The sequence below is a fragment of the Macaca thibetana genome, chromosome X, assembly GCF_024542745.1.
Source record: "Macaca thibetana thibetana isolate TM-01 chromosome X, ASM2454274v1, whole genome shotgun sequence".
NCBI lineage: Eukaryota > Metazoa > Chordata > Mammalia > Primates > Cercopithecidae > Macaca > Macaca thibetana.
The window spans coordinates 47,965,727-47,988,617 of NC_065598.1; the positions used below are offsets into that span (position 1 = coordinate 47,965,727).

The 22,891-nt window shown below is 42.9% G+C and overlaps 2 pseudogenes; one reads left to right on the top strand and one right to left on the bottom strand.

Annotated features, from left to right (window-relative positions):
• Nucleotides 1-12,744: 12,744 nt before the first annotated feature.
• LOC126945766 (ornithine aminotransferase, mitochondrial-like) lies at nucleotides 12,745-15,063 on the bottom strand (annotated as a pseudogene).
• Nucleotides 15,064-16,438: 1,375 nt separating this feature from the next.
• LOC126945650 (protein SSX2-like) lies at nucleotides 16,439-22,294 on the top strand (annotated as a pseudogene).
• The last annotated feature ends 597 nt before the right edge of the window (nucleotides 22,295-22,891 follow it).

Below are 22,891 nucleotides of genomic sequence, written 5' to 3' on the forward strand. Positions count from 1 at the left end.
AGCCTAATGAGAGACACATTCTTTGAGGCTCTCCAGGGGCCTCACTGGTAAATCTCAAAGTCAATTTCAGGTTAAAAAGACTTAAATTAGAATTTGATTAGTTTGTTCAACAGCAACAGATAAATTAAAACAGAATTTGATTTGGGGGAAGTTTGTCAAAGATGTTTAAAGGCTCAAAACATTTGTTCAAAACAGGATCATGGGTCACTGTGAAATAATAGTCACTCGTTTAGGGCCACATGTTCTCAGGACCTCCTGAGGGCTGTGTCACAGGCCAAAAATAAATTCTAAAAGAAAGAAAAGAAAAAGGGAAAAAAGAAAATAGTCACTCATGTAACCAGATTGATAGTCAACAGACTTCAACAACAATACAGAAAGTTACGTGGACTTAAAAACATAACCCTTCCAAAGCTCAGTTTCCTAAGCAATCAGAAACCTAATTATAGGCCTGGCGTGTTGGCTCACACCTGGAATCCCAGCACTTTGGGAGGCTGAGGCAGGGAGATCACTTGAGGCCAGGAGTTCAAGACCAGCCTGAGCAATATGGTAAAACCCCATCTCAATTGAAAGGACAAAAAATTAACTGTGTGCGGTGGCCTGTGCCTGTGGTCGCAGCTACTCCGAGGCATGAGAATTGCTTGAACCTGGAAGACGGAGGTTGCAGTGAGCGGAGATCACGCCATTGCACTCCAGCCTGGGCGAAAGAGACAGACTCCGTCTCAAAACAAAACAAAACAAAACCCTAGGATCAACAGAAAGGAATGCCAGGGTTAAGATAGAGGATTGCAGAGCCCCAAGTTCTTCCTTGCAGAGGAAGCCTTCAGGTACTAGGCTACAGAGAGAACAGGTTGTTAACATGTTTCTTTTTTTTTTTCTTCAGATGGTGTCTCGCTCTGTTGCCCAAGCCAGAATGCAGTGGTGTGACTTCAGCTCACTGCAACCTCTGCCTCCCAGGTTCAAGTGATTCTCCTGTCTCAGCCTCCTGAGTAGCTGGGATTACAGGCGCCTGCCACTGCATCCAGCTAATTTTTGTATTTTTAGTAGAGATAGGGTGTCACCATATTGGTCAGGCTGGTCTGAAACTCCTGACCTCAGGTGATCCCCCTGCCTCAGCCTCCCAAAGTGCTAGGATTACAGTTGTGAGCCACCACGCCCGGCCATAATATGTTTCTTATCAGACTTCAAGTCTGTGTTGATGTTGATGCCAGAGAGGTATAATGAGGCATGTCTGACCCCCACTTCCTGTCATGGCCTGAAACCATCTCTCAGGCTAAATTTTAAAAGAGCCCTGGCTGAGGAAGAAGTCCACTCAGATGGTTGCAGGGACGCAGGGGTTTAGGATTTTATTTTTGCTTTACAAGTCCTATAAGATAAAACTGTATAAATTTTAAGGAACAAGTCTCATGCCTGACGTATGCACCACACAAAAAGTTCACCAAACTGTCCAATGCCATAAGCAGAGACATTCCAACAACAAATCAGGATGAGAAGTTGATGTGTCCACACTGTAGACAGCTTTTCCCAAGACACCAGAGTAAGTCTTCATATCATAATGAGACTCTTACCTGCTTAATGTCTACATTTTTCACTTGACAGAACCTGATCCCCAAATCCTTTACTTCACCTAGTGCTCCCTTTTATAGAGTTGGCACTCTGCTTTAATTCAACCCAGTCCTGAAATGCTATTCAAAGACTATGAGAGGTCTCATTCACTTTCCCCACAGTCTTTTGATTTGTTCAGCTGACGGCCCTTAGGCTTCGGATCTTGGATCAAAACTATTGTACAAACTAAATTTATTATACTATTGCTAATGACAGCTGGGTGCGTTGGCTTACGCCTGTAATCCCAGCACTTTGGGATGCCAAGGCAGGCAGATCACTTGAGGTCATGAGTTGGACACCAGCCTGGCCAACATGGTGAAACCCCGTCTCTACTGAAAATACAAAAGTAAGCCAGTCATGGTGGTGGGCTCCTGTAATCCCAGCTACTTGGGAGGCTGAGATAGGAGAATCGCTTGAACCCAGGAGGTGGAGGTTGCAGTGAGCAACCTAGCTCACTGCACTGGCTGGATCGCACCACTGCACTCCAGCCTGGGCGACAGAACGAGACTCCATCTTAGAAAACAAAAACAAAAACTTAATAAACACAGTTAAGAACCTTTCTTAAAATGCGAAATCTCTGTTGTTATAGACTGATTATTTAAAAGGTAAAGAAAAACAGATCAACATGTTAAGAAAACCTATCTCAAACAGAGAGGAGCAGACTCGCCCTGCTTCAGTGCACCCTTGACACTAATGTTCAATTTTTAGAAAAACTGATAAACAATTTCTTTTCCATCCCAACCTATCTCATCATATATAAGACTTCCTTCCCAAGGCTCATCCTTCATAAACCCTCAGCAACTTGCCTAGACATTCTGTCATTTTTTTTTTTTTTTTTTTTTTTTTGAGACGAAGTCTCACTCTGTCGCCCAGGCTGGAGTGCAGTGGCTCGATCTCGGTTCACTGCAAGCTCCACCTCCCAGACCCACGCCATTCTCCTGCCTCAGCCTCCCAAGTAGCTGGGACCACAGGCGCCCGCCACCACACCCGGCTAATTTTTTGTATTTTTAGTAGAGACGGGGTTTCACCATGTTAGCCAGGATGGTCTCAATCTCCTGACCTTGTGTTCCGCCCGCCTCGGCCTCCCAAAGTGCTGGGATAACAGGCGTGAGCCACCGCGCCTGGTCGACATTCTGTCATTTTTTTACCCCCAGTCTTAGCCGTATAAATTTTCATTTTTATATTGGACTCCATTCCAAGTACTAACCAAGCCCGACCCTATTTAACTTCTGAGATTAGACAAGATTTGGCACATTCTGGGTGGTATGGCCATAGACTATTTTTTATATTAAAACAACCAATCATTTTATTTTAGGAAAAAAGCTTATTGTCACTCAGACCACACAAAATTTTGTCATATAAAAATTATTTTTTTACATTTTGTATATAGAATTATATATACAAAGAACTTTTAATTTTTAGTAACCTTAATTTTTAGTAAAAACCTAGGAAGTAGTTGGGAATTGTTACATATTAACATCTCATGAATATATATTTTATAATCTTTAAAAATATTTTTATAGAACAATTTTCAATGTGGAACAGGGTATTTTATTAACAGATCCAAATACGTTTTGTCTTTTATAAAACTTAAGGGCCAAGAACAAACTTGTACTTATGTTCAGCGATTTGTATCTGTTATTTTCTTAGTTGGAAATGATCCTGGCATTTAGTGAGTACCTATTACTTAATCTGACATAACATAACTTTAATATTTCATCTTCATATGGTAAGAGCAAGAGAAAAAACATTTCAAATTACATGAAAAGTTCACTTTATAAACATGTATCTCACATTTACCTCATTTATTCATTTTAACAATCATACTTAGATTACTTATGAAAACTGACATATTAAGCAAAGCCAGTTGGCTGGGCGTGTTGGCTCATGACTATAATTCCAGCACTTTGGGAGGCCGAGGTGGGCAGATCACTTGAGGTCAGGAGTTCAAGACCAGCCTGGCTCACTGGGTGAAACCATATCTCTACTAAAAACTATAAAAATTATCCAGGCGTAGTGGCGCACGCCTGTAATTCCAGTTACTCAGGAGGACGATGCACGAGAATCAGTTGAGCCTGGAGGTGAAGGTTGCAGTGAGCCCAGATCACACCACTACACTGCAGCCTGGGCAACAGAGTGAAACACTGTCTCAAAAAAAAAGAAGAAAAGAGAAAAGAAAAGAGAAAAAGAGACAAGAAAAGAAAAGAAAGGAAAAGAAAAGAGGAGGTTTCATAACCAGGAGGAAGAGAAAGACCCTTCCTAACAAATTCCCAAATAAAACTGAACTCAACCACCCAGAAAATGGCAGTTTGATCCAAGAAACACACACCACGGGGGAAAGAAGCAACCAGAAAAGCAAAAGCTCAAGGGGGCCAAGTGTGCAGACCTCATGCCATAGTTCCAGAGGTCATTGATGTCTCCAAGGTGAGTCAGCTTCAGATCCCATTTCTGACACCACAAATATCAAAGTCAAAGACTATGGAGATGAATCTCTTTTCATAACTACAATATCAAGGATGTTATATTATGGGGTTCTTTTGTTTTAAGACAGGGTCTCGCTCTGTCACCCACCCTGACGTGCAGGGGCACAATCTCGCCTCACTGCAACCTCTACCTCCCCTACTCAGCCTCTGGAATAGCTGGGATTACAGACATGCAACACCACATCCAGCTAATTTTTTGTATTTTTTGTAGAGACAGGGTTTCACCACGTTGTCCAGGCTGGTCACGACCCCCTGGGCTCAAGCAATCTGCCAGCCTCGACCTCCCAAAGGGCTGGGATTACAGGCGTGAGCCACCATGCCCGGCCATGAATCTCTAAACATTTTCTTTCAGAATCATAAAATCGTAATCTGAGGCATACACACAAACTGGCTGGTCTTTGGTGTGTCCAAAGAACAAAGAGAAAGTTGAGAGTTGTATTAGAAACAGAAATGTTACCTATATTTTTTAAAGCAAGTCCATTGGCACCAGAGAAGCTTTCGGGAGCTGGCAAGCTGTGATTGGTGAGTGCGGACAATAGGTAAAACGAGCCTTAGAGTCATTGCAGGTTGTTTCAGCATTTACACAGTAAAAGTGGTCTTAGGATGGCAGTAGGCCATTTCAGCCACCAGCCTTGTGGAAAATTCACTTCTTGGAGCAGGTGCAATGTGCCCTGAGTGCTTTTTCCCCTGGCCACCCAACTCTGACATAGTTGTGTATGTCAAGAATTGAGTCAATTCAGGTGGGTTGTGGTGGAGCACGCCTGTAATCCCAACACTTTGGGAGGCCAAGGGGGGCAGATGGCTTGAGGTCAGGAATTCAAGACCAGCCTGGTAAACATGGCAAAAACCCTGTCTCTAGCAAAAAAACAAAATTAGTGGGGTGTGGTGGTGCGTGACTATAGTCCCAGCTACTCAGGAGGCTGAGGCAGAAGAATCGTTTCAACCCAGAAAGCTGAGGTTTCAGTGAGCCAAGATCACGCACTGCACTTCAGTCTGGATGACACAGTGAGACTTCATCTAAAAAAAAAAAAAAAAAAAAAAGAACGACTCAATTCACATAATAAACTTTCACAATGGTTAAAGCAGAGTCCTGCTTAGCAATACACAAAAATTATCCTTTGTGATCCACTCATTTTACTGCTGTTGACTTTATTGCTTATGCTTTCAGACAGACGCTCTCCTTTTACCAAACTTGAGTCAGGCTCCTCTGAGTCCTGTTTCTGACTAGGTCCCAACCTCAGGCTCCGTCCTTCATCCAGGGACTCTGCCCATTTAACCTGTTTCAGCAAAAATCCTGTCAAGTCAGTTTAGCCAGAATCCCCCTGCCCCTGAGGTTTCCTCCAAGTAATTTCCCATCTTCTGACCCCCCGCTCCTACTCCCTGACTACAAATCCCCACTTGTCCTTGGTGGAGTTGAAGTTGATCCCAATATCACTCTCCCAGCACAAGACCCCATTGCAGTGGTCCCTGTACCTATCACAGTAGTCCCCGCTCTGAGTAAAATCGTCCTTATGATCTTTTCTCTATTTTCAGAGACAAAGTCTCACTCTGTCACTCAGGCTGGAGTGCAGTGACCCAATCCTAGCTCACTGCAGCCTCAAACTCCAGGCCCAACCAAACTTCCTGCCACAGCCTCCCGACTAGCTGGGACTACAGGTACGCACCACCAAATCCAGCTATTTTTGTTGTTGTTGTTGTTGTTGTTTAATTCTCTACAGACCCAGGAACTTGATGTGCCCGGCTAATTTTTGTATTATTTCTAGAGACGGGGTTCCACCATGTTGCCCACGCTGGTCATGAACTCCTGGGCTCAACCAATCCTCTTGCTTCGGGCTCCCAATGTGCTAGGATTATAGGCATTAGCCACTGCAGTTGACCCTTCCTTACAGTCTTTAATAAGTGCAATAAATACTTGTTTGCTTTAACATTTCCCTGTGTCTTCAATCTCCTGAAGTCTTACATGCCTGACATTGTCTTTACTCCACCCGATATCAAAATTCCTTTCTGTCGTCTGGTTCAGTGGCTTACGCATGTAATCCCAGCACTTTGGGAGGCCGAGGTGGGCAGATCACCTGAGGTCAGGAATTCTAGACCAGCCTGGCCAACATGGCGAAACCTTGTCTCTACTAAAAGTATAAAAATTAGCCAGGTGTGGTGGTGTGTGCCTGTAGCCCCAGCTACTCAGGAGGCTGAGGCAGGAGATTTGCTTGAACCCAGGAGGCATAGGTTGCAGTGAGCCAAGATCATGCCACTGCACTCCAGCCTTGGTGACAAAGCGAAACTCTGTCTCAGAAAAAAAAAAAAAAAAATCCTTTCTTTCAACAGTTTGGAGTTATTACACCATTGTATCCTTGCCTCCAGTGTGGTGTTCGAGAGATCCAATGTCAGTTTAATTATTTTTCCTCTGTAAGTAACCTGCTATTTCTCACTGATCATTTTTAAAATATTTTTTCCTTGTCTTTCACAATTTTACATTTCACTGTTTCTGTGTGTGTGTACTATAACACCTTTAATTCTTAAGTCATTTTTCTAAATCTGAGAAATTCTCATTCATTACTTAAATATACTCTCCTTTTTAATGACTATATTTTCTTGTTATAAGGCTACTATTAGATGTGTTCTGACATTTGTTCTTCTATCCTCCCTATTAATTAACTTTTCCTTCATTTACTTCTTCTCTATCCATTACTGATTACTTTTATGAATTCTTTAGATGCATTTCCTTAGCTCAGTAATTGCTTTTTCAACTATATCAATTTTAACATCCAACTATTCCACTGAATTATTTATTTGAGCAGTTAATGTTTTCATATCCAATAGGTTTTCTTTTTATTTATTTATTCATTTCTTCGTTTATTTGAGACAGTCTTCCTCTGTTGCCCAGGCTGGAGTGCAGTGGCGCGATCTTGGCTTACTGAACCTCTGTCTCCCGAGTCCAAGCAATTCTCCTACCTCAGCCCCTTGAATAGCTGGAACCACAGGCCTGTGACACTATGCCAGGCTAATTTTTGTATTTTTAGTAGAGACAGGGTTTCACCATGTTGGCGGGCTGGTCTCGAACTCCTGACCTCAGGTGATCCACTCGCCTAAGACTCCCAAAGTGCTGGGATTATAGGCGTGAGCCACGGTGCCTGTCCTTCCTTTTTTTTTTTTTTTTTTTTTTTTTTTTTTTTTTTTTTTACAGAGTTTCACTCTTATTGGCCAGGCTGTTCTTGAACTCCTGACCTCAGGTGATCCTCCTGCCTTGACCTTCCAAAGTGCTGGGATTACAGGCATAAGCCCCCACCTCCGGCCTTTTTTAATTTATTTATTTTTAGACGGAGTTTCACTGTTGTTGCCCAGGCTGGAGTGCAATGGTGTGATCTCAGCTTACTGCAACCTCCGCCTCCCAGGTTCATGTGATTCTCCTGCCCCAGCCTCTTGAGTAGCTGGGGTTACAGGTGTGCACCACCACGCCCAACTAATTTTATATTTTTAGTAGAGATGGGGTTTTGCCATGTTGGTGTTCCTTGAACACCAAAAGAACTTCTCTTTTCTTTCTTGTCCCTCCTCCCATCTTCGAAGCTTATAATACTGGGAATTTTAGTTCAAGACTGCAATTTTTTAAATTTACAGTCTAAAGTTTACACTTTTCGATATATTTTACTATTTTTCTCCTCACCATTGCTTATTGAAATCACCTCCTTTCTCCTAAATTTAGTTTTTCCTTCTGATAGAACTGTATACCAATAATGATTTCTGAAGGGTATATGTGTCGTGAATTTTCTGAATATTTTTTCCTTCATTCTGGATTATCCTGGCTGTATACAGATATCTAGGTTCACCTTTTTGTGTTTGTTTGTTTTTGTTTTGTTTTGTTTTGAGACAGTGTCTGGCTCTGTCACCCAGGCTGGAATGCAGTGGCACCATCTCAGCTCACTGCAATCTCCACGTCCTGGACTCAAGCGATTCTCCTGCCTCAACCTCTCAATTAGCTGGGACTACAGGCATGTGGCACCACATCTGGCTACTTGTATTTTTTGTAGAGATGGGTTTCGCCTTGTTGGCCAGGCTGGTCTCGAACTCCTAAGCTCAAGCAATCCTCCCGTCTCGGCCTCCCAAATGGTGGTACTACAGGCATGAGCCACTGCGCCCGGCCCAAAGTTATCTTTAATCAGCTCCTTGAAAAACTTCTCCATTGCATTTTCTCTTCTCTTTTTCTCTGGGACCTTTCAGGATTTTATCTTTCTCCTAGAAATTTTACTCCTACGGTGTGTGGGGGTGGGGGGGCGGGGTGCACCCGTGTGTGTGTGCACATGTGTGTTAATCATACTCAGAACTAGGTGGCTCTTTTCAGGTGAAGATTCATGTCTTTGTTTAGTTGAGAAAATTCTAGAGCATTATTTCTTCAAGTACTGCCTTCTCTCCAGTCTTTCTATTCTTTTCTTTTCTTTCTTTTTTTTTTTTTTTTTTTTTGACGGAGTTTTGCTCTGTCACCCAGGCTGGAGTGCAGTGGCACAACCTCAGCTCACTGCAATCTCCGCCTCAGGAGTTCATGTGATTCTCCTGCCTCAGTGTCCCTAGTAGCTGGGATTTCAGGCACCTATCACCCCACCGGGCCAATTTTTGTATTTTCAGTAGAGATGGGGTTTCACCATGTTGGCCAGGCTGGTCTCTAATCCTCACCTCAGGTGATGTGCCTGCCTCCCAAAGTGCTGGGATTACAGGCGTGAGCCACTGCCCCTGGCCCGGTCTTTCTATTCTCTATCTCTGGAACTTCTCTTGGATGAACATTGAAACTTCTGGGATCTATTCTCCATTTCCTTTATTATTTTTCTTTCGTACTTTCTATTGCATAGTCCTTTTCTGCTATACGGTGAAGAAGTGCCATGTCTGAACACATTTTTTTCACTAGGTTGTTCCAGTTTCTCTTACTGATATGCAAAAGCTCTGTTGTATATTAGAGATGGTTACTTTTAATTTATTGCGGATCCTTCACCATTTTCCCCCAAATTTGCCTTTTTAAACAGTTGTTTATGGTGTCTTTTGACTTAGATGATAGTTTAACTTTTACATCTTTATGTCAGATTCATTGTTTATAGCCTTGGTGTAATGTCAGGAAGTGCCTATGCCAACTCAAGATGTCTTACACTATAATATTTTCCTAAATTTTCATGTAGTTCTTTATGATTTCATGTTTTCACACTGAATTTTTAGAATTTACTATTTTATGTGGTTTAAAGTGAGGATTTAATCTTTATTTTTTCAAATGGATAGACACTTGTCAAGCAATAATTTATTATACAACCCACCTTTTGCCCACTGTTTGGAAATGCATGCTGAAGTCTGCACATAAATTAGTCTCTTTCTTGATTTTCTATTTTGTTTCACTAATCTGTTTCTATGTGTATTCATTTTGTATTGTTGCTGTAACAAATTGGCAATAGCTAAGACAATGCTGGACGCGGTGGCTCATGCCTGTAATCCCACCGCTTTGGAAGGCTGAGATGAGCGGACCGCTTGAGATCAGGAGTTTGAGACCAGCATGGCTAACATGGTGAAACCCCGTGTCTACTAAAAATACAAAAATTAGCCGGGTGTGATGGCACATGCCTGTAATCCCAGCTACTCAGGAGGCTGAGACAGGAGGATCCCTTGAACACAGGAGGCGGAGATAGAAGTGAGCCGGGATCACCCCACTGAGCTCCAACTTGGACGACTACAGTGAGACTCCATCTCAAAATATATATATGTAGCTAAGACAAATTTTGAAAAAGAAGAATAAGGTGGGAGGAATGGCTCTACCATATTTGAATACTTCTTATACAGCTACAGGAATCAAGACTGTAGTATTGTGAGAAGAATAGACACGTAGATCACTGGAACAAAATAGAGAACCTAGAAAAGAACGTAGAAATAGCCCCACACTGATTTTTTACAAAGAGACAAAAAGAAGGAAGGATCACCTGCTTAACAAGTGGCGCTGGAGCAGTTGCATATCCATAGGCAAAAAAGAAAGAAAGAAAAAAAAAAAAAAACCTTTATACAGAAAAAAAAAACCCCAACACCCAGTGAATCATAGATTTAAATGCAAAATATAAAACTGAAAAAACTTTCACAAGAAAACATAGGAGAAATGTCTAAGATCTAGGGCACAGTGAACGGTTCAAACAACATAATCCATAAGGAAAAAAAATAAATTAGATTTCATCCAATTTAAAACTTTGGCTCTGTAGAAACTGTGTTAAAAGGATGAAAAAACAGGGTATAAACTGGGAGAAAATGCTTGCAAACCACATATCCAACAGAGGACTCACATCCAGAATATATAATGGGTATGTATAGTACTCTCAAAACTCACCGGTAGGCTGCGCGTGGTGGCTCACGCTTGAAATCCCAGCACTTTGGAGTTCGAGGTGGACAAAGCGTAGATCCCTTGAGGCCAGGAGTTCGAGACCAGCCCAGGCAACATGGCAAAACCCATCTCTACTGAAAACACAAAAATTAAACAGGCATGATGGGTCGCGCCTGTAATCCCAGCTATGCGGGAGGCTGAGGCATGAGAATCGCTTGAACCTGGGAAGCAGAGGTTGGAATGAGCCAAGATCATGCCACTGCATTCCAGCCTGGGTAACACAGCGAGACTCTGTTTCAAAAACAAAACAAAACATGGATGAAAGCAAACAAACAAATAATCCAATTAGAAAATTATGAAAAGATATGAACATACATTTCACTGAAGAGGAAATAAGCAAAGAAGTATATGAAAAGATGTTCAACATTCATTTGCTTCACTAGATGCAAATTAAGACCATGATGAGGTATCACTACACCCTTATTACAACAGCTCAAATAAAAGATGTACTGACAACACCAAATAGTGACAAGGATGCAGAGAAACTGGACATTTTGTAAAATGCGGCTGGGAAGGTAAAATCTTACAGCCACTCTGGAAAGCAGTTTGGTAGTTTCTTATACAACTAAACATGCAATGACCTTACAATTCAACAATTACACTTCAGAGAAGTTAAAATTTATCCCCATCCAGAAATTTGTACATAATTATTCATAGTAGCTTTACTTGTAATAGCCAATAGCTGGAAATAATCCATATGTCCTACAATAAGTGAATGGTCAAGCTGTGGTACATCCATCCCATGGAATACTACTCAGTAATAAAAATGAAATATTGGTCATGCACGGTGGCTCACGCCTGTAATCCCAGTACTTTGGGAGGCCAAGACAGGCAGATCATGAGGTCAGGAGTTCAAGACCAGCATAGCCAACATGGTGAAACCCCATCTCTACTAATAATACAAAAATTAGCTGGGCCTGGTGGTGTGCACCTGTAGTCCCAGCTACTCAGGAGGCTGAGGCACCTGAATCGCTTGAATCCGGGAGGCAGAGGTTGCAGTGAGGCAAGATCGCACCACTGCACTCCAGCCTGGGCGACATAGTGAGACTCTGTCTCAACAACAGCAACAAAAATATGAACTATTGATACACAAATATATTAATATCTTGGATGAATCTCTAGGGAATTATGCTGAGTGAAATAAGCCTCTAAAATGTTATGTACTATGAGATTTCATTTGTACAGCATTCTAGAAAAGATAAAATTGTAGAAATGAAAAACAGATTAGTGGTTGCCACGGGTTAGGGATGGTGGATGGGAGGAGAGTCGGTATTACTAAAAACAAGTAGCACAAGGGATAGCATTGTGGTGACGGAAATGTCTGTACCTTTTTTTTTTTTTTTTTTTCATTCCAAGATGGTGTCTCACTTTGTCACCCAGGCTGGAGTGCAACGGCAGGATCTCAGCTCACTGCAACCTCTGCCTCCCAGGTTTGAGCCATTCACCTGTCTCAGACTCCTGTGTAGCTGGGACTACAGGCATGTGCCACCACGCCTGGCTAATTTTTGTATATTTAGTAGAGATAGGGTTTCACCATGTTGGCCAGGCTGGTCTCAAACTCCTGACCTCAAGTGATCTGCCTACCTTGGCCTACCAATGTGCTGAGATTACAGGCGTGAACCACCGCACCTTGCCATGTTCTGTATCTTTTTTCTTCTGAAATACATGCTTTATTTTAAATTTAAAGAAATATTTAAAATAAACATTTTTTTCACAAATTACAATCAAACACTCAAAACAATTTAGGAATTTTAAACACTAATTCTTAATTCAAAGTAATGACATCCATAGAATACATTCTGGCATTGGCCCAATATGAAGTTTACTTAATATTGGTGTTTTACATATGACTAACCATTCATCCTTCCTGAAATTCAATGCTAACAGTGATTTGACTTTACAAGGTGAAGCCTTTTATTTAATACCCCAGAGATAACTTTTTCAAATACAAAACATATATACCAGCAAAGAAATTATAAAAACATATATAAAGTATACTAAAGGACATGATTTAAAGGCTGCCTGTATACGTAGGTGCGTTTCACCTTAGAAAGTATGCCATTACTTTCCCTTTCTTACATTGCAAAGCAAACAGCAGCTTCATAAACATTGTTCTATTATGTATCAACTGAAAAAAAACATATATTCCACAAAAAGGTTTTGAAGACACATGGAAGTGGAATATGCCCTCATTAAGAGCCAAGCTTTTACAGGACCACCTGTCTCCAGCTGGCTCCCAGCGTCCACTGAAAATAGCTGCTACCCTCAGAAAGACAAGATGGTCTTGTTAATGATTTCTATGGATTCTCGACTCTCATCCTCCTTGACCACCAGTGGAGGAGAAACCTGATGATGTCACCATGGGTGGGCTTGGCCAGAAGTCCATTATCTCGAAGTCTTACACACACCTTCCAAGCAGCACAATCTTTGGTTCCTTTAATAACATTAGAGACTAATAATTCTTTTCCTCACCGGACATGGTGGCTCACACCTGTAATCCCAAAACTTTGGGAAGCCTAGGCGGGTGGATAGCCTGAGGTCAGGAGTTCAAGACCAGCCTGGCTAACATGGTGAAACCCCATCTCTACTAAAAGTACAAAAATAGCCAGGAATACTGGCTCGTGCCCGTAAACCCAGCTGCTCATGAGGCTGAGGCAGGAGAATTGCTTGAACCGAAGAGATGGAGGTTGTGGTGAGCCAAGATCGCACCATTGCACTCCAGCCTGGGCAACCAGAGTGAACCTCTGACTCTAAATAAATAAATAAATAAATAAATAAATAAATAAATAAATATTTTCCTCTGATGGCAGTTACAACATCAGAAGGTAACTTCATGGGTTCATTTCTCAAGATAATACCCATTTTTTCTGTATTTTCAGCAAGGTTTTCTTCTTCTAAAACCTCAAGGGCTGAAATGGCCACTTCGCAGCCTAGTGGATTGCCACAGTATGTGGACCCATGTTCCCCTGCCTTAATGGTCAGCATTATGTCATTGTTCCTCAGCATGGCAGACACAGATTATCAGCCCCCAGAAAGGGCCTTTCCAAGGAGGACTGTATCAGGTCTGACATTTTCATAATCAACAACCAGCCATCTACCAGTTCTGGCCAATCCTGTCTGTATTTCATCAGCAATGAACGGAACCAAGATGGGAGCATGAGCTGGGATGAGTGTAAGTTAAAATGCCACAAAGCTTACTGTTCTTACAGAGATTCAGCTAGTTTTTTCTCTTTCTTTCTTTCCTTTTTTCTTTCTTTCTTTTTCTTTCTTTCCTTCCTTCCTTCTTTCCCTTCCTACCTTCTCTCTTTCTTTGGTTCTTTTTTCTTTCTTTCTTTCTTCCCTCCCTCCCTTTCTTCTTTCCATCTTTCTTCTTTTCTTTTTTTTCTTTCTTTCCTTTCTCTTTTTTCTTTTTTTTTTTTTTTTTTTGAGACAGTCTGGCTCTGTCACCCAGATTGGAGTGCAGTGGTGTGATCTCAGCTCAGTGCAAACTCTGCTTCCCGGGTTCAAATCATTGAGTGAGCCCAGGAGGTTGAGACCAGCCTGGGAAACATAGCAATAGGCAGGGTGGTGCAGGCCTATAGTCCAGAGAGCAAGGCAAGAGGATGGCTTGAGCCCAGGAGGTCGAGACCAGCCTTGACAACATAACGAAACTGTCTCTACTAGAAAACTTAAAATTTCAGTGGGAGCGGGGTGGTGTGAGCCTGTAGTCCCGAGGCCAAGGCGGGAGGATTGCTTGAGCCTAAGAGGTTAAGGCCAGCCTGGCTAACATAGTGAAACCCAGTTTCCACTAAATAAATAAATAAATAAATAATTTAATTAAAAAAAAAAATCTGGGCAGGGCGGTGCATGCCTGTAGTCCTGAGGCTGAGGTGGGAGGATCGCTTGGGCACAGGAGGTCTAGACCAGCCTGGCCAACATAGCAAAGAAGGCTCTACTAAAAAAAAAAAAAAAAAAAAAAAAAAAAAAAAAAAAAAAAAAAAAAAAAAACTAGTTGGAGCGGGGTGGTGCATGGATGTAGTTTGGGGATCGAGGCGGGAGGATTGGACAAGGCAGATGTAACCAACACCACAATCACATCCCATAAGTAAATACATTTTCCTGTCTCCAGGGCTCCAGGTAAAGGATGGTAATTGTGCACACCATACTTAGATTCCCTTTCAAAAATGTAATCAGAGGTTGGAGGGCCTTGGACTGTTTTTTCAGTTGCAACATGTAGAAGCCACTAAAGAATGAACGCCACGACAAAATGTGGCTGAGGTGGCGACAACATTCTGCAATGTCACTGCCCAAGGATGATGGACCAAGCAGGGCAGTTAGTGAACTCCATTGGGCCAATCAGAAGTCAGAACAGTAGGCAGAATAAGCGAAGCTGATGTGGCGTCTATCAGTCCAGCCTCCAGGGACAGAACCTTCCCAAACGGGAAGGGGCGGGAGGCGGGGAGCCAGGGCAGAGACTCTGATTTTCCCACCTAAAGCATCCCCTGGGATTAGCTACTTTAAGTTCAGAGTACGCATGTTCTGACTTTCTGTCTTTTTCGATACTTCCAAAATCAGAGTAAGGATGCACTGATTTTGTCTTTCCATTCTTCCTACCCCTCCTCGAACCTCTCCCCCACCCCTCCACCAGTGGTGCATTTGTTATCTAGTTTTAATAAAGAGTATATATGAGGCAGACCGCCATCTCAAATCCTTCCTGTCAGTTTCCAACATTTTCAGGTATGGGATTTTCCCCAGGAACTCTGTAGTAACTTAAGAAATTTGGGGCGGGAGAGGTGGCTCACGCGGGTAATCCCTGCACTTTTGGACGCCACAGGTGGTGGATCGCTTGAACCCGGGAGGCAGAGGTTGCAGTGAGCCAAGATCAGGTCACTGCACCCCAACCTGGGCAACAGAGTGAGACCCTGTCTCAAAAGGAAAAAAAAAATAAAGCTCACTCAAATCATTCCTCCTGGGCTCAAGCAATCCTCTCGCTTCAGCCTTGAGACTACAGGTGCTCACCACCTGGCCCCTGCTAATTTTTGTTTGTTTGTTTGTTTGTTTGTTTGTTTAGTAGACACGGTTTTGCTATATTGACCAAGCTGGTTTCAACTTCCTACCTCCTGGGCTCAAGTGATCCGCCCACCTTGGCCTCCCAAAGTGCTGCAATATCACAGGCCTGTGCCACCACTCCCAGCTAATTTTTTGTATTTTTTGTAGACAAGGGGGTTTGCTGTGTTTCCCAAGCTCGTCTCGACCTCCTGGGCTCAAGCAATCTGCACGCCTTGGCCTGTCAAACTACTGGGATTACAGGCGTGAGCCACTGTGCCTGGCTGATTGCTGCATCTTGAAAAACCCCACGTTCTCTCTAAGTGATGGCAGGCTCTTGTAGTCTCAGAAATTCTAGCCTTCTTCCTCCTGATAATTTACAAATCACCCAGTAATAGCCTCTAAATCTGTTCATATTAGCGATGCTCATTTCCCTTCAACAGAACAGAACCCCCTATCCCACTGCCTGATCAGATCCATCACCAGGGAGACCATGTTATCTCTGGGACTCACTTCCCTTCCTTTATTTATTGAGTGGGGGTGTCAGAATGCCCCCACTGAATAAAATTACAAAGTCACATCCCTGCCTCCCCAACAAGGGTCTGTACATCTTTCAGGGTAAGCCTAGCCACAGGGAAACTACTAACAACAGTAGCCAACCCTCTCCCAAAGACTCAAGGTTGCGTTGCCCATAGGAAACCTGTCATCCCCAATCAATACTTCTCCCAGAGACCCCTGGCTCCCTGTTTACATCTGACTTCTCCCCATGTCCTTACTCAGGGACAGATGAGCCCCGGATGGAGAAATGCAGCACCTGATTCCAGGTGACAGAGTGTGACTGGCCTTCACTGATTTCTCCCTCCACAGGACCAAAGGTCCTACGGCTGGAAAGACTCAGGCAGTTTCTCTTGCAGGTTAGACTGGTCCCGGTGCCATGAATGGAGATGACGCCTTTGCAAGGAGACCCAGGGTTGCTTCTAAAATGCCAGAAAAGATACGAAAGGTGAGGTGACCTGGAGGGGGCAGAGTAGTGGACCAGGGGACAGTGTGGGGTGACTAGGTTTCTGAGGAGGGGAGGACAGAGATACTGGAGACAAGGAGCAGGGTCTCGGGGGAGATCTGGACCCTTGGGAGCCTCCCACTCTCACTCTGTCATCACCTAGCATCCCTGGAGACAAGTCTGTGGCCGTGCACTACATTTGGTGACTCTCACTCCATTCAGGAAGGTGGGAAGAGAGCCAGCCAGCAGCATTAAAGCTCTACTGTGTGGCAGGGGAGAAGCTAGGGAAGATCCCCCATGTTGTCTCAGTTAGCCATGACATCAACCAGGACGGATTATCATCCCCACTTCCCAGATCCAGCACACAAGAAGCAGCTCCAGCTGAATGGCAGACATGCCTAGCTGAGTCACTGCCAAAATTTCTTTTTTTTTTTTCCTAGACCTTTGATGATGTTACCAAATAATTCTCTAAGAAAGAGTGGGAAAAGATGAAAGCCTCGGAGAAAATCATCTATGTGTACATGAAGAGAAAGTATGAGGCCATGACTAAACTAGGTAACAAAGTTCTAGGTACAGACAAGTCTGGGGACACATGAGCATCCCTTTTCCTGCTCTGGCTACTTCTTAGCTGCAGAAAGTACCCCACATTTTCCTTTTGTGCCGGGAAAAATCGCAAGGCAGCTTCTGAGTGTTCTGCTCTTCTGTGTCCTGTCAGGGCTAAGAGCAGGGACTAGCCACAGTGGAGTTTATACCTGGATCCTGCACGTTTCTCTCCCATAGGCGTCTGTCCTGATGAGCCCAACTGTCTCTGTGGCATCTCGGCACCCTGCCACCAACCGCACCTTCCTTCCCTCGGCTTGTCTCTCTCTCTATTTTTTTTTTTTTTTTTTTTTTTTTTTTTGAGTCAGAGTCTCACTCTGTCACCTAGGCTAGAGTGTAGTAGTGCAATCACAGCTCACTGCAACCTCGAACTCCTGGCCTCAAGCAATCCTCCTGCCCAGCCTCTGGAGTAGCTGAGGCTACAGGCACGTGCCACCATGCCCAACTTATATTATTTTATATTTTGTAGATACGGTGGTCTCTCTCTGTTGCCCAGACTCGTCTCGAGCTCCTGGCCTCAACTTTTCCTGCATCCTCAGCCTCCCAAAGTGCTGGTACTACAAACATGAGCCATCATGCCAGGCCTAAGCTTGTCTCTTAAAGAATAAACATTTTGCTTCTTTCTAGGTTTCAAGGTCACCCTCCCACCTTTCGTGCATAATAAACGGGCCGCAGACTTCCAGGGGAATGATTCTGATAATGGCTATAACCGTGGGAATCAGGGTGAGTAGATGGGAAGGGGCTGGAAAGGGTCTCCTGAAGCCCAACTGCTTTTCAGCTCAGCTACCTGGGAGAGATCTTTTTCTTTTCTTTTCTTTTTTTTTTTTTTTTTTTTTTTTTTTTTGGATACAGTTTTACTCTTATCGCCCAGTCTGCAGTGCTATAGGTCAATCTCAGCTCAAGGCAACCTTCACCTCCCAGATTCAAGCGATTCTTCTTGCTCAGTCTCCCATGTAGCTGGGCTTATAGGCGCCTGCTCCCATACCCAGCTAATTTTTGTATTTTTGGTAGAGACGGGGTTTCACCATGTTGGGCAGGCTGGTCTCAACCTTCCTGACCGCAGGTGATCCACCTGCCTCAGCCTCCCGAAGTGCTGGGATTAAAGGCGTGAGCTCCCACTCCCTCCCTGTCTGTAATATTTCTAATATTCTCAATAAACAAATCAGATCTAACATAGCTGTGGGGTAATGTTGAGATCTGACTGGACTCAATATTATTCCCCATACTTTTCTGTGTGTTTGAAATATTTCTTTTTTAAATGACATGTTGTTCTTGCTAAGCACTGCTAATGAATCAAAGGACAGTTAAGAAAATGTTACAAGTGAAAGAAAATATTAAAATCACAGATCCGCAAAAAACTTCCAGAGTATGTTTCATTAACAGCATGTAGGTATTGCATAAGTATCTTAACAGAGAGGATGATGAACACATTATATAACAAAGATTGCTGTTTCTCTGTATTTTATCAAAACCAAATAGCCTTCTCATTTTCAAACAACACTGAATCTCCGTGATGAGCTTGGAAGAGATTTTAAAACAGTGATCCCTTATCCAACACACAGAGAACTTTCCCACTTGTCAGTGACGAGAGATAACATAGGGTGAAAAAAAGGCAGGTTCTTAGGTAGAGAGATTTGAGCATTTCAGGAATATAAAGGGGACATATGTGAGCTCATCTGCTCTGACAACACAATTGTAAAGCAAGGTCAGAATGTCTAAACTGTCTTCAGTAGACCTATTATTCCCCAACTAAACAGGCCGGATTCTACAGTGTCCCACAATCACTATAAGAGGTCTGAAAATCCAGTGCTTGAGTATCTGCCAAGTTTTTGACATTAAAGGAGTGTCTTTATACTGAAAATATTTCAGAGCCACTGGACTAAATCATCCATGGTTCATCACACATTTAACAGCTTAATGGACATACTAAAAGATTCACCCATTTCAAGTGTACAGTGATTTTTAGTTGTTGTACATCTTGAGTGAATACAGTTCAGATTCCCAACCAATCAATTTAATTATTTGGGAAAAAGTAAAAGATATGTAATGAAATAAGATGAGACTGTGATGGGGTTTAGTCCCCATCTGATACACCATGAGATGGATAATTCTGAATTGATGCCACCAATAAATGAATCAACCAGGACTAAACATAATTCAGAAGCAAATCTCAAATAACTCCTCAACAGTGAGTGGACTCATAACCCTCTGCTGCAGAATGCACTCATGCAACAGAAGTCTCTCTAGAGTTTGGAAATCTTTACCAACAAAGAAAAATTCTGATGTATTATCTTTCAGTTGAACGTCCTCAGATGACTTTCGGCAGGCTCCAGGGAATCTTCCTGAAGGTGAGTATCTCTCAAATCCAAAGGACCAGAGAACCTTTGTCCCTCCATGGATGCAAACACTGGTAAGAGTGGGAGAATATAAAAAATGCCCTCACTGCCTTTTTCTCCCCATGTCCCAGGTTTCTCCTACTTTAGGCGAGGGTAACTCTCCCAGCATTGCTGAGAACGCTGACTAAGATAACGCATGTGAAGATGCTTTGTAAGCTCTAAAGCACTATAGAAATGTCACTGATACTGTTTATCTGTGACCTTCACATTATAAAGATAATGCTCAAGAAGCCAGCAGAGGAAGAAAATGATTCGAAGGAAGTGCCAGAAGCATCTGGCCCACAAAACGATGGGAAATAGCTGTGCCCCCCGGGAAAAGCAAATACCTCTGAGAAGATTAACAAGAGATCTGGTAAGAGGAAACAATTCGGGAACAACCCCTCTGGCTTCCCTGGCTATGTTCAGGTGTGGGGACTGGGTGTGTGGCATGGATCCCAGACAAGCCTAGGTCCAGGCTGGGCTGAGGAGCTCACCCAACTCCAGATGAGATGTTAGACATGACTTCCAGAGACACAGACTGGAGTTGTCATCCATATAAAAAAACCCATATGACTTGGGTCAAGTCTTCCAAATTTTCTCAATTCCAGATTCCTAGTCCATAAGATGGAAATAAAGAGTCAGAGTTCATAAATTGTTTGGAGGCATTAAATTAAATCTAGAAGGCCTGATGACATGAAAGGTGCTCAAGCAATTCTGTCTGTAATTACCTGGGATCATATCTTACGCAGCTCAATGCCTGACACCCAATACATGTGTACTTCAGATATATTGCAGGCCACTGCAATAAAGTGAGTCACACATTTTTTTTGTTGTTGTCGTTTTGCAGTGCATAAAAACTTTATGTTTACACTATACTATAGTCATTAAGTGTGCAATAGCATTATGTCTAAAAATGTACATACCTTAATTTTAAAATAATTCATTGATAAAAAATGCTAACAATCTTCTGAGCCTTCAGTGAGTCACACTCTTTTTGCTGGTGGAGGGTCTTGCCTCGGTGTTGATGGCTGCTGGCTGATCAAGGTGGTGGTTGCTGAAGGCTGGAGTGGCTGTGGAAGTTTCTTAAAAGGACACAACTATGACATTTGCCGCATAGATTAGGTCTCCCTTTCATGAAAGATTTCTCTGTAGCATGTGATGCTATTGGTTAGCATTTTACCCATAGTAGAACTTCCTCAAAGTTGGAGTCAGTCCTCTCTAGCTATGAAAGTCCTAGATGGCATCTCCTTCCAATAGAAAGCTATTTTATCTACATTGAAAATCAGTTGTTTAGTGGAGCCACCTTCATCAGTGATCTTAGCTAGATCTTCCGGATAACTTGCTGCAGCTTCTCCCTCAGGGTTTGCTGCTTCACCTTGCATTTTTATGCTGTGGAGACGGCTTCTTTCCTTAAACCTCACGAACCAACCTCTACTAGCTTCACACGTTTCTCCTGCAGCTTCTTCACTTCTCTCAGCTTTCATGGACTTGAAGAGAGTTCAGGTCTTGCTCTGAATTAGACTTTGGCTTAAGGGAATGTTGTGACTGGTTTCATGTTCTATCCTCACCACACAATCTTTCTCTATTTCAGCAGTAAGGCTGCTTTGCATTCTTATTTGTGTGTTCACTGGAGTATTAGTATTATTATTTCCTTCAAGAACTTTTCCTTTGCATTCACAGCTTGACTGTTCGGTGGAAGAGGCCAAGCTTTCAGCCTCTCTTGGCTTTCAGCATGCCTTCCTCACTAGGTTTAGCCATTTCTAGCTTGTGATTTAAAGCGAGAGACACGTGACTCTTCCTTTCATTTGAACACTTAGTGGCCATTGTAGGATTCTTAACTGTCATAATTTCAGTGTTGCTGTGTCTCAGGAAATAGGGAGGCCCAAAAAAAGGAGGAGAGACAGGGAACAGCTCATTGGTGGAGCAGTCAGAACACACACAACATTGGTCGATTAACTTTGTCATCGTCTATGGGTGCAGTTCCTGGTACCCCCAAAATAATTACTCACAAAGGGGTGTCTATAGTCATAATAACTTAATTGTACATTTTAAAAAACTAAAAGAGTGTAAATAGATTGTTTGTAACAGAAGGATAAATGGTTGAGGGGATGGAGATCCTATTTTCCATGATGTGATTATTACCCATGGCATGCCTGTATCAAAGCATCTCATGTACCCCATAAGAATATATACTTACTGTGTACCCACAAAACTAAAAAACAAAAATTATTTTAAAACACCAAAGAACAACAAAACAATTGCAATCATAATATCAAAGCTCACTGATAACAGATCACCATAACAGATATAATAATAATGGAAAAGTGTAAAATTGGTGAGAGTTTCAAAAAAAAATTGCAGTATCTGCGAAGCGGTATAAAAATGAGGTGCCATAAAACAAGGTATGACTGCAAGCCCTTAACAAATATGTGCAGCATGGAAGCTAGGTATGGGTGAATGTTCCCGTAAGTGAAGAGGTTGGAAATCTAAACCTAACAAGGGAAGGAGCCAGAAGCTAAAACTTTAACTGGCATTTGCAGTGTACTGGTGTGGGTCTAAGATCTCAGCCTCTCTAAGCCAGAGGATGTGAAAAACTGGATAAAGAAGGCCCATGGGCACTTGGGAGGAAGGAGGCATCTCCTTTTTTTGAGTAAACAGAGCCTAACACTGTCTAACTTACCCAACCCTCACTTTCCAACTCTTCTCCATCATAGGACCCAAAAGGGGGAAACATGCCTGGACCCACAGACTGCGTGAGAGAAAGCAGCTGGTGATTTACGAAGAGATCAGCGACGCTGAGGAAGATGACGAGTAACTCCGTAAGTGAACCTTCGGCTCATCCCTCACATCCCTGCAGATGTGCTCTTCTGTTATGGTACCAGTATCCCATCTTGTCACTTGTTCCCCAAATCATTCCCTTTTCTAGGATACAGCATTGAAGCTGAATGATGAAACTCCCCTTTCTCTTTCTTTCTTTTTTCTTTTTTTTTTTTTTTTTTGGAGGGATTATTCTTGCTCTGTTGCCCAGGCTGGATGTGGTGGGGCGATTTTGCCTCACTGCAACTTCCATATCTGGGGTTCAAGTGATTTTCTTGCCTCAGCAACCTGAGTAGGTGGGATTACATGTGTGCACCCCCAAACGCAGCTAATTTTTGTATATTTAGTAGAGATGAACTTTCACCATGTTGGTCAGGCTGGTCTCGAACTCCTGACCTCGTGATCCACCTGCCTTGGTCTCCCAAAGTGCTGGGTTTACAGGCGTGAGCCTCTGTGCCCGGCCGATTTACCATGCTCTTTCTACTCCCTACCCTGTATATCCAGCGATGCTCCCTAACCAGGATGCTGTGGGTTCCCAAACCCCAGGTCAGCCCTGATATGCGGGACACATCTTCTTCTAGCTTAGGAATTGATA